The sequence below is a fragment of the Ornithodoros turicata genome, chromosome 5 (assembly GCF_037126465.1).
Source record: "Ornithodoros turicata isolate Travis chromosome 5, ASM3712646v1, whole genome shotgun sequence".
In the NCBI taxonomy this organism is placed as follows: domain Eukaryota; kingdom Metazoa; phylum Arthropoda; class Arachnida; order Ixodida; family Argasidae; genus Ornithodoros; species Ornithodoros turicata.
Window position 1 is genome coordinate 43,175,648 of NC_088205.1, and position 13,032 is coordinate 43,188,679.

Below are 13,032 nucleotides of genomic sequence, written 5' to 3' on the forward strand. Positions count from 1 at the left end.
GTGGTTGTTATTCACTCTGCTATGTGATTGTGTTGATGTTAATTCACCCGTTTGGTACTGTGGTACCAGCTAGCTTCCTTGTAGTGTAACATATATGTGACCGCATGGAGGACAAAGAGGAGGAATTAGCTACTCTGGCGTAGGAGCTCTCACACTGGCATAGCTGGTCAAAAAGAAAATGTGGGCCATACATCACATAAAACACAAATACCAGTATATTTTCAGCAACCACTGGTTAATTTCTAGTAGGTGCGGTGCATATAGCGTGTCCATGGACTGATTTTTTTATTCTTAGAGAAATCCTATTTTTGCAGTTATGAGTTGACAACATGTTCTACGTCCGAAGTGGATGTACTAATTAGGTCTCGTTTAATTATTGGAAATAGAAGGTCGGTGCAAATGCAACGTCGGTTTCCCTATGTGCCGCTATAGTTTTCAAAAGTATGCTCGTGACCATTTAGTGCGAGGACACGGCCCCGAAATAATGGTTGCGTGAGAGTAAGTCTCGGAGCGTTCTTTTTGCCTTTTCACTTGAACGTGAGGAAGAAACAACGCTGCAGAACTGCAAGCAGCACATTTAATGTAATGTCGTGCAGGATGCAAATTTTACAGCGATTTCATATTTCAGCACAATATTTATAAGCTGTAAAAATAGGTGCAAGGGTATCATACAATGAAGTAGCTGGTACCGTAAATTTTAGACCTCTTCCTGGCGTGGGTGCTTGGCTTAAAGAGTGACCTGCTAATAAACGTACTTGGGGATTTCTGAATGTGAATATCATAGGAGAGAAAGGAAGGCAAACAAATACAACAGAGGGTGCCATTCATTTCTCACACTTATGATTTCAGTTACTTATTGCGCATGTTTTTCTTCAGTTCCGACATCTGATAACCAGAATTTTAGGAAGGTGCGCGAATCAATGTGGATGTTCCTGAAATTAGAATCTTATTTCGTTACACATTGAGATTACCGTATGCTGGTTACAAAAAATCAAGGCACCTCTGCTGACTCAAGTTATTCATCTGAGAGAAAATAGTTTTTTTCTTGCAAACAAACAAACAAACAATTTCTTCACATTCATATGCAGTTTATTTGCAGAAATGCATTTCGAGAGTCTGTCCAGTACCTGTTCCCTGCATTTATCAGAACGTAGTCTCACAAGGAAAACCATAGGCAGGTTCCGATTTCTCGATTCTACGGTTCTGAGGCTGGAACACACACAAACACATACAGACAGACAAACACAACACATCCACACGGTATCGGAATCAGGCTTTTTGATCGATCGTCACTTTTCAACTCTACGAATTCACAACCAAGGCAGCCCTGCAGGAGAATGGCGATGTTCGCGACAATGTTCATAATATAGCAGGTGTCCGCCATAGCTGGAACCAACACCGGGAACTCATTTGGTGACACGACACGACTTCAGAGTTCGACATACTCAAATTTGACAGGTGAGCAGCAGAACAAAGCATTAACTGCAGTGTCAACAGAATCCTGATAGCCGGCGAAGAATACAGTAAACGATTCGTCCAGACTCGGTACTTTCGTTCCCAGCCCACTGCAAAAAGCGTCACCCTGCGGGGAACTATTTTGAGACGCGGGAGCCAAAAACCTTCGCTGCTCTGAGGCTGTCGTGCCTGTCGACCAATCAGAGACGATTTATTTTGAAAGTTTGAATCTGAAACGTTTGTATCGCCAAAGTTGATTTTTACGGCTTTATCTTTACACCGTGGATTTTTTCGTGATTTATTTCGAGGAGTTTATTCTCGAAGTTTATTTTGCGAAGTGTAAACCAGGGTGATCCCGGTGTCTTTTGATGAAAACCGAATGAGGAAAAAATTACCCGGCGTATGCTTTTCGGTGTTTTTCGATTAAAACCGAAAACGCGGAACCCTAGTTATGTATCTCGCGTTTGCATTTGTCGCGTGGTTTGTTTTTGTTGATTTAAGGTATCATAGCGTAGCGTTTAGTTGTGTTCATTTTTGAATCATGTTCGTTATTGTTAACGAAGTGTGTGGTGTCATTCCTTCTCGCCTCCGCAGGTGTCCACGTTGAGTGCATCCCCTTTTCTTCGTTAATTTTGTGCTCCGTCCCGTTCGGAAAAGAGGGACGTCACAACATTTCGCACAGCAAAAAATCTCGATTTCAAAGAACGCGACAAACGGAACCGAAACATGCACGAAGTGTCACGAAATCGAAACTTTGCCAAAAGAAAAGTGCGTGCGAAGTATTTGTTAAAGTAACTTACTTGTTTGGGGGGCAAGCGTTCCCAAGCAAACTCAAATTGGTTGTCGTTTAAAGGGAGACTTCGCAAGGATTCGAAAAAATAAGTGAGCATCATACCGAACACGAACCACCCCCTCGATACCGCATACAACATTCGCATTCATTTTGCCCAAGTAATTAATTCGTAAATGATGACAATAGCAAACCGAAACCGAAATGCGAAGAGCAGAAAACAGAGCTCCATACTACTGCGGTTCGTCTGGAGGAGGATACCGTGACGTCACCCTGCATTGTCGTCTCCTTCCAAGCCTGCATTCTTTCTCCCATGCCTAATGCCTAATGACATCAGCAGTGTGTTGCTTTCAGCGCCCTCTCGCTTCACAGAGGCGAAGTGCTCGCTTCGTAATCAATTCGTTTGAGTAAAATCTGCGCAGTTTTGGACCGAGGTATTTCGCACACATGTTCCTGACATCCCAAAGATTACTGATATACCACAACCTTTGTGGTGATTTTGTTGCGGAGTCCCACTTTAAGCCAGAGTTTATAAACTTTTGCTTTGGTCCAATTGAGCGAAACTAAAATTTCGGACCGGAAGTTGGAAATTCCAGCATGCGTAGCGCCACCTGTCAACTTGAAAGCCACCCATAGGAGGGTCGTATTATGGCTGCTACAGAATTTCAAAACAAATAATTTGGTTTACCCCATTTCTCTCTCCCCTAGATCCCTCCCCCTTGCTATTTGTAAGCTGCTTTTGAACCTTCTCAGTTTGTACTACTCAAGGCGAGCGAATAAAATATTCAATTATTTGGTGGTATACCATTACTCTTTCCACTACATCAAGTTCAATTTGATTGACTGTTTCTCTCCTGGCTAACGTGTACTGTGGCACACTTTGTGCTTCTTTGCGTACGTACAATCACAGTACACAATGGCATCTAACGTAGAAGAAAATGGAGGCCGCTTATCATCGCGGGCGTCATTCTGCAAACGTTGTTTACGAGCGGTTACAGTTCGTCGGGCAAGAGAACCAAGAATGCCTCTTATCTCGCGTTTCCCAACACGCGAAGGTAAATCAGCCTCCCAACGGCCGAACTTTGGCCAGCACTAACTGTACGCTAGACGCGTTCCGGAATACAAGCGTGTTTCAACGTACAACGCCCGTGCCTCCGGAAGGCTACTTTGTAGACGCTCAGGTAAGGCAATTTCAACGCACTTTTCAGACGCTATGTAGGGCCAGCATTTGTGCTGTAAACGGGCGGATGTGCACAACACAAAGTGGTCAAGGATACACACTTGCTGGGGAAGTTGTGAGGAACGAAATTATCTTAACCACACCTCATCCCATCGCCATTCATGTAGTTGTTGTTGTTGTTCAACGGCAAAATATAACGTCTGTGATATGCCCATTCTTTTCGGCGCTCATGTTATTGAGATTGCGAGAAGAACAAAGTAATCTCTTGATGTATACAGGATGGTTGGAGAGATGGCACTTCTTGACTCAGTAGTAGCTGAAAAAGCACTGCTACTAGCAAAACATCGCCCGTATCCAAGCCAGATGTTCCTTGTTTAAAGTAGCACAGAAGTCATTTTTAACACCCAGTTTTCTTCCTATAAAACTGTTAAGTAGGCCAGTAAGATGCACCATGCGAAGTGATTTACACCGCAGAGCCATAATTATCGCAGAAATTGAATTTAAAATACGCCGCAAAAAGCGACCGTGCGCAACTGTGATGAAGAGCAGTACGAGCCTGTGATATGCCTGGAACCTCGCGCTGACGCTATAAGGAGAACGCTCGCTGGTTGTCCTAGAGAAATGTTGTCTGCTACTCCGCTCTCGTCTGCTACTCGGCTGTTCGGGGTTGTGATAAAGCCTTTCTCCTTGCTCGGTAATGCTTCGGCCGCTCCTTCTATCCCCAATTCTCCGGGAGAACTGGCAAAACAGGTTTACGGCGGCAAAGGGACAAGGCGCTGACCCCCACTACCGGCGAACCAGAACCAGTTCTCCTTATGCCGTCATCGGTGACGTGGCATCATACCTCCTTATCCTCGTTATAGCTGGAGTGGCGAGTTAAGGGTGAACGTGCGGAGCTATGTTTACGTGAGTTTTTTTTCTGGGAAACAAATTGCACACATCAAAACCTTTCGCGCTATTCGGTATAAGGACACACACACTTTCATCAGATGTCTTGATCTAAAATTTTTTTGGATGGCCCTCTGTACTCCTTTAAGCATGCCCGCTTTTCGGATGGTGAAATAGTAATTTCCATTTGTGCCTCATCTGGCATGGGCATGTACCTTACGTGTTTTGCGCATACTCAGTTTTGTCTCGTCCACATCGTCTCTCTACTGACTGCGAACTGTTTACGCCCATAAAGCAAACAGTCTCCGAACGTGAGGACATAACCAGAGAGCGGGGGAGGTTAACGTTTGGCAGACGACCACAGGAATAGGTACGGCGCATAATTGGCGGTCGTAAACACCTGAGAAATGCAGGAAATAATACAAAAATAGCCCAAGAAAAAGAAACACGTAAAGCGATAAAGAATACAAAAAGATACGTTTGGCTGCGCAGCACACTCGTTTCATGTGGAAGAACCAATGATTCACAGCAAAAGTGCACATTCATCATCGTTCACCATCTTCTCCCCCTCAAGCAATGGGATAGGGTGCCGCCTCAGCGGCGAAACATCCCACTTCATCATCATTACTTATTTGTTGTTGTTGTGCGTTCTAGTTAGACGTCTCCAATAGTTAAAACATTGTTAACGTTTCAGGACCGCGAGTGGTCACGTAAGAAGCGCTAAAATCTGGGCCGGTTGGTGAAACCTAGTTAAAATCGATAAAACTTCAGTATCGGGGACATAAAAAACAGCGCACGTGCACACATAGCCACTGAAAGGCCACTTTGAGTACCTGTGTGAGTGTGTTGTCGTTTTATGTTCCCTGCACTTTATTGCTTTTAACCACATAGAAAAACAGTGCACGAGTAATTATTGGCAGCCAAGGCAGAACCTTTAACGCAGTGTAGCGAAGCATAAAAGCACCATCACTTCATGGTTTCCTGTGGCAGGCGCCCGCAGTAGACTTGCTTTCCGACGGACGACGTATGTGAACCACAAGGCAAGTACACAGAAAGGGGGCCGGAAGCTTTTCGTCCTTAATACGTGGTGGTGGTGGTGGTGATGGTGAAAGGGCTTGCCGTTGTCGGCCTCACGTAAGTGGGCAACGTCACGACTGACGCCCTGGGGAAATGTGCGTCCTGGGCCGACTTCTAGGGGAACTGTGCCGACATATGTCTGAAAGCGACTGAGGAAAACCCAGGAAAAACCCCAGACAGCACAGCCGGCACCGGGATTCGAACCCGGGTACGAATACGTGAGAGTTCTGACAAACTGCGAGTTGACAAATCTGCTTGCAAGGCTGTAGGATAAGCTTCCTGGAAACTGTTTTGCATTAAACTAACATTTTAGAAAATGGAAAAATGACATTACGTTGCCTCATAGCTCCTGTTATCCTTAAAAATTTAGCTGCACTAAGCACATGGTTGTCAATTGCTTTGAAATATTGATGCTACTAATACAAGCTTTCATCCAGGCGTTGTTTAAAAAAGAAAAGGATTGTCACGGAAACCTGCACTCTAAACTCTGTACCTTCTAAAATCCCGGTTTATAAGGTACATTTTTGCAAAAATGTACCCTATATTTTATACGGTACGCGCTGCATTGTCCCATAAGCCGTTTAGCTCGGACAGTAGGAGGGGGATCTTATAAGGTACATCAGCTATAAGGTTCACAATTCAGAAGGTACTCTATATATAAGGTATCCCTTTTATCACGTACGTAGTTTAAAAGGTACAGCGAATATCAGGTACAAGTCCCATGAGGTACGCGAAATATCAGGTACATGTCTTAGAAGGTATGTGAAATATCAGGTACGCGTTGTATCAGGTACGCAGAATATCAGGTATGCCTCTTATGAGGTACTCTGCTTATAAGGATCGCTAGATATCAGGTACGAGGGGTATCCTGAATATATAGGGTACGATTATACCATAATTATAGGTTACTTAATTTTTCCGGTTTTCTATATACCCGTGCAGTGAACATGCATTGCCGATTGTATACATGCAAACGTGGAAGTAACAGAAGCATAGACATTTGTTGCGCAGGATATTTTATTGGATTACAGCGCCTGTAGCTTCGTCAGTAACTCACATAAGCAAGATTTCATATATGATTTTGGAAAGGGCTGGTCCCTAATCAAGTTGAGCTGCAACAGTCCCAGGAGTTGACCAAATGGCTTGTACTTCGGACTGTGGGCCTGGAAGACAAATGGGGAAGGTCAGACACTATGTCAACTATCATTGCACAGGTCACAGGTTGCATTTGTTTCGTACTTTCCGAAAACTATTAATCGACGATTACGCAACATGTACGTGTATCTCGCTGTATAGCGTCTGATAACTTAAAGCATGTAAACGTTTTGCAAGACAACAAGGAGCATAAATTATAATCTCTGACTGACGCATACCTGCAACTGATACTTGAGCTTCAATAGTAGTAGAAACTGTGTGACCTGCATTGTCTTCGAGATTCGTGGTACGTAGTGGACCAACTAGCGGGAGAGATGAGAGTTAGCATAACAGTGATGTGAAGTTGCCGTCGTTGTACTATATGGCCAGCAGGAGTCGATTATCACACGTGAATAGCAAATGTGGTAGTACATTGTCTAGCCCTCATTTTGACCCTAAAATTGACCCTACCTTGTGCGGGCATTGCTGCTGCGTACGGTGAATATCCCAGTTGTTTAGGCGGTGAGCAAGGCTGGCTGGCGCCTAGGATTAGACAGGGACAACTTTAGTGCAATCTCGAATTGATTAAGAAAGGTGCCGTTATTATAAAAAGTTTTTATGAATGAATGATTCTTGTTATGTTGCGATAGCTGAAGTCTTGCTGCCCAAACCAGAGTGAGAAAGTAGAAAAAGTGGATGGAGGGAGCGAACCAATGGAACCACGACAAAATCACAGGAAGTGACCAGGAATTTTTACGTACCAGAGCAATGGCCTCCGCAATCACTCGATAATAACTGCCACATCCTTAACGTGGGACTGTGTTGTTGTTCATTGTAGTGCCCATGAACCGGGGGTGTAACAAGCCCTGCATAAGGGTTTGAAACGTGGAAAATCAGTTCACTACTGTCAAACCATGAAACGGTATCAGCATTATATTTGCATTTGCCGTGGTAGTTTGTCAGTTGGCCATGCACTGTGACACAAGCTGGTACAATGCATTGAACCCCAAACACTACAAAGCGTGAAACCTTCCATAGAAGGCTTTAACTAACCTCGTGGAAAGGTGAAGCCATCTGTGAGGTATTGGTTACCACCATCACGATGAATACAAGTAAACGGGCCTGTAGAAAGCAACAATCACGTATCAGAGCCCTATAGTTCACAATGAAATGTAATCAGTGCTGGTAACAGTCAAAAAGCAAATACTTACGGCAATCAGGTGGACCCTCGTCCATATTGCAACGCCCAAGGTTAAGCCAGCGCGTTCCGTGATAGCCTGCGTTCGTCTCGGTACGACCACGACATGTGCACAAACCTCTGGAGAAGAGTGGCGCTAAAACCGTCCTCCTATTTCACTTTGACCCACATGGGCCACCGGAGTTCTGGGAACTAAGTCGCTATCCTCCCGTAGACGGGGGTGAACCGGTTTCCTGGACCAGAGTCATTGTCAGAAAATCTGGACAGTATGCTACGAATAATCGCCTGAAGGCCGTCGTCTTAGAAGCAAAAATAGAAAAAGGAGATGGCAAGCACAATGTTCTCGATGTCCGGCTGGTACTTTAACACGTGCAAGAAAGTAATTTTTTGGACGAATTTGAAACACTGTCATCACCCGTGTGTCACAGCCGAGAGCAATTATTGCTGACTATGTCGAAATGGCACAGAGAAACTTTTGTCTCCGGGCAAAGTTACGACTAAAATGATTCACGCGACTCACGCGTGGTTTAAAATCACGGCTCGATCTTCAAATCCACAACACGCTCTGGTTTGTTATTTTGTCAAATTCTCGGAATTAGCCAAGTCTGATTCTAGAACTGTAGTCGGTACATTCATTATTCCGTAATGCGAGATAACTGCCTGAGCGGTTACGGCTGATTATCGGGGCGCGGATTGTTCGGGTTGAAACAGACCCGGAGAAATTGGTCCTGCAAAAAAATGCTGCGCGAAGTTATGGTCCTGGAAAAAAGCTCTCCCAACAAGCGAGGGTGAAAAAAATGCCCTCCGACTATCTTCGCAGCGTGGATTTTCTTGCAAAATTGATCTTGCATGATTTTTACATGATTTATTTCGGTTTCATCCCCTTCGCCGATTCTGGCTTGCATGGAAAATAGCCGTCGAGGAGGTTCTCATGAAGAATAGCCGCACGTGTAAAAGATAATATTTCTTGTCACATGAATGTCATGTCACATTTAGAATATTCTGTGTTTTATTTTGGGGCTATTATGCGGCTTTCTCATCAGCTGTTCATTCACAAACCGGCAAAAGTGGTGTCATCCACGTGATGGACCCCTCACGGAATTTATTTGCTCAGTAGAAATAGGCAAGAGAAGTGCTCATGTCACCAGATACCATCAAACCCTATTCGCTGTGTCACAGCGTGCTGTACTTTTCACCGCTTTCGAAACGTGTCCCCTCTACAGGGACTCTTTCTTTAGGCATGACAGAGCGCCTCGGAAAGAGCGCGAAAAGAAAAACGAGCGCTACGTTTTGGTACTTGAGTTACAACAACAACAACAACAACAACATAGATGAATGGATGATGATGATGTGGGATGTTCCCCTGCGTTGAGTGCAGGACCCTACCCCATTCCAAAAAGGTTCACATGAAAGGATGACGAGGGAAGGAAATCTTGAGTTACAGACAGTTGCTAAAGCACCTGCAGGTAACTCAAGTATATAGCAAAAATAGCGGTCGTTTTTTCTTTTATCGCCTTGTTTGTAAAGAGCTCTTTGGCGCCTAGAAGAGACACCCTGTATAACTCCATTTGCAGAAATGACCTCTGACGTAATCCTGAAGAATTCACGATATACGTTGCGAGGCTTTTGCACAATGAGAGCAGTATCATGGCAGAAGCAGCGCAGCGAGTTTATCCTTGTGAAAGACAATGGAAAGGTTGTTTATAAGGTACATTTTATAAGGTACGCGCGTCTTAATCCGTGATGTACCTTATAAAACAGCAACGTATCGTATAAAACACTGCGTACCTTCTAAAAAAGAAGGCGTGACCATTGTGAAAACGTGTACCTTATAAATGGAGAGGTGGTGTACCCTATATTTACAGGGTACAGTGACATAGAAGGTACGTTATAAGGTACAGACTTTAGAGTGTGGTGCGTTCCCGGGATGCTGTACCACTGGGACCTACTCGCGATCGCACCAGGTGAAGTACCCTCCGTAGGTTACCCTAGATAAAGGTAGGACGGATACACCGGCGAAAGTTTTCCGGCCGCACAGTGGATACTCAGCAACACCGTTCCGGACAAATAAATGTAGAAGAGAGTGGTCGGGCTGTCCTATGTCAATCGACACACGTCCCCATGCGTCACACAGTGTGACAAAGGAGCGAGGCTAGTAAAATTAACAACAACATTTAATTTTACGGTTGAACAGTTAACTAAACGGTTTAACATTGAACGGGATTCCGCTGCACGGAATTGCACACAAATGATCTCGCGGGGAAACTACAATATCAATTCGACAATCTAATTACAGCAATCGAGTAACAATTTCGATTCAACTAACAAAGTTCTTGCAAATGGTGATACAAAAGTCTTATCTGTATGAGGAAGTCGGTGGCAGTCCTGACGATTCCTTCGATGATTTCTCCGTTGATCCCACGTGGTCCAGTGTCGGATAGGGTGGTGATTCGCACTTCACTTCACTAACTTATAGTAGGCACAGACAAAATGATAACTTGACAATTATACATGCTAGCGTGGGTAACTTAGGAGGCTGGTGTGGCCATGTCCGATTCCTTGTCACATTTTCTACGACTGCCCCAAGTCGAAGTCTTCCCTCTCTTTTTATGTGTTCGGTTTGTTTGTTTGTTTCTCACTGTACCTGCCGCTGTCAGGGGACAGGTGTTTTGCGTTATATCGGCACCTATTCGGCTCCTTTGCCTCCAACCCTAAACGATAACAGGCTTCTCTAAGTGCAGGAAGTGACATCTTGTTTACTGCATTCCACTTAATAAAGATAAATGATTGACTGGTGGGGACAATGGGAGACGACTCTCCTTTTTGACTTTTCGGCGCCCGGTCACCGTCTAATCACAATGCGTAGGCCCGAGTGCTGGTTCCGCTGACCGTCGGACATTTGAATCCTCCTGCCAATCCTTTGGGGCCACCTATAGAATGACACTGTGTCGGCGAGCGAAGGCTAACGAAGGGGATTGACGGAGCCACACATAACCCCCAGGCATATGCGGGCGTCAAACAGTTTGGGAGGAAGCAAGGTCAACATTCCCAAAATATGAAGAAAGACCAAAGATACCAAAGGCCGGCTTTTGTTACAAGGATATTGTGCCTTTGTTCTTCCGGAGGAACTTTATAATTATCCGTGTATCAGCACAGGTCAGAAGCAATGCCAAGGCCGCTTAAAGGGAGACTTCGAAAAAAGTTAGATGAGCGTCATACCGAGCACGAACCACACCCTCGATTCCGAATACAACATTCGCATTCATTTTGCATGAGTAATTAATTGAAACTGATGACAGTAGCAAACCGAAACCGAAATGCGAAGAGCAGAAAACAGAGCTCATATACTGCGGTTCGTCCGGAGGAGGATTCCGTGACGTCACCCAGCATTGTCGTCTGCTTCCAAGCCTGCATTCTTTCTCCCTTGCGGGATGCCGGAAGATGTCAGCAGTGTGTTGCTTTCAGCGCCCTCTCGCTTCAGAGAGGCAAAGAACTCGCTTCGTAATAATTCGTTTGAGTAAACTCTGCAGAATTTTGGACCGAGATATTTCGTACACATGTTCCTGACATCCCAAAGATTACGGATATAACACAACCTTTGTGGTGATTTTGTTGCGGAGTCACACTTTAAGGAAGCTTATGTTCGATGAGACCAAATGTGGTGTGAAGGTTTCTCGGGAGAGCAAAAACTAACGGATTGGGTAAGTCTATCCAATGGTATTGGGAACGAATAGAAGACAACGCCACTTCACAAAGAGCGTTGAACCTAACGCGATGAAATTCCAACATGGTCAACGAGACAAAAGCTGCATGGGGAAGTGTTATTCAGCTCGAGAAAATTAATTTCAATCGCATATATTTATTAATGCGTGAGCATTAGAGTCCTCGGTACGCAAGAATCGCGGCGTGGTCTGTCTGTAGCCACTGCGCGGCGCGCATGCACGGTGAGTGGAGAGGGAAAAAGGGGAGGGTGCGTGGAGAACGCTCAACCCTGCGCCAGCCCCCCACAGCTCTCGCAAAATCTGTGTCAAAATGCGTGTTACTGCGCACGGCGCAGTCCGTGCCTTTCAATTGGTCGGACGCCACAGGCGTGTTCGGATTGTTGCCGGAATTCGAAAACGGCACTTCGCGCTGCCTCGCCTGCGTGCTGCGTACTCTCTCGGCGGTTTCATTTGAAATTTGAACGGTGGACGCCGGGTCGGCGATGTCTTTCGTTGGGAGGCAAGTGCATTCGCCGTTCGCCGTCTTATCCGTGTATTATGGTGTCTTTGATCGTGTTGTACTGTTTCTCGACACAAGCATCGGTCTATGAACAGCCAATCGGATTTCAAACTGAAGTGTTGTCGTGAATTCTGGCTCAATGAACACGTTCGAGCGCCGTCAGATTTGCATAGCGGTGACAAGAAAATAGGATTCATGAAGCAGCATCATTTTATGTTTGACGTATAGCAGGCAAGGACATGATCATCAAGAGATTGTGCGCAATTTATGTGACAGTTGTTCGTTGTTGGGAATACGCTGTATGCGTCCTTTGCAAGTTTGAACTTGGTTGCGGTGTGCCAGGAAGCGCTACGCAATGGACTCAGTACGCTCAGTGCATGTAACTGCGTCAACCTGCCGATTGTGTCAGTATAATGACTCAAATAAATTTCTGTTCATTACAACTCTTTTCGCAGTTGTTTTGGAATTACGGAGTAACTTTACGTCGTGCATGAAAGCTAGTAGACCTAGAAGTCAGGGGTAGCTGGTACAGGCCAGTATGGAGAGCAGAAGTCAGCAAGAGCCAGAACCGGTCAGGCTACGAGCCGGACGGAAAGACTTCTGGTTGGATGATTGAGGAAGCAATCGCTGCATTCTCATTGGTCGTGTGCCCAGTGTTGTGTGAATTTTCGTATACTATGGGCTCTATAGGGAGTTGCGGAGGGCTGGCCGCGCTGCGTACCGGCCAGTGCAGCTGTGGTGGTTGACACGTTCAGTTATGTCAGCGTGGTCGCGCCATGTGCGTAGGAGCACCGGCGAAAGAAGGCAGAGACTGCGCGGCGCAGCCAAGCTGAGTCGGAGGAAGCCCGAAAGGCTCGTTTGGCTGCGGATGCTGTCTTGCGTTAGCGTTGTGTAGGGTCGTGTGAAGGGTTGTGTAACGTTTGTCAAGGGGAGTTCCAAAGGGGTTTTCAAGTTTTAATGCAAACGCATTTCCGTCGGATCCACCAATGGATCGACCATGTTTTTATTCTACATTGAAACTCCAGGTAATGCTTTCTCTTCAGGAGGTAAGGAGGATTTGGTTGGCACCGAAATGGGAGAGGATGATCA

General features: G+C 45.4%; 1 protein-coding gene across 3 annotated transcripts in view; it reads left to right on the plus strand.

Annotated features, from left to right (window-relative positions):
- Positions 1-3,288: 3,288 nt before the first annotated feature.
- LOC135394410 (protein mesh-like) overlaps positions 3,289-13,032 on the plus strand; it is a 159,434-nt gene continuing 149,690 nt past the window's right edge. For all 3 annotated transcript variants that reach the window (XM_064625139.1, XM_064625141.1, XM_064625140.1), the window contains exon 1: positions 3,289-3,426. The gene's annotated coding sequence lies outside the window, so the exon portion shown is untranslated. The remainder of the gene's footprint in view (positions 3,427-13,032) is intronic.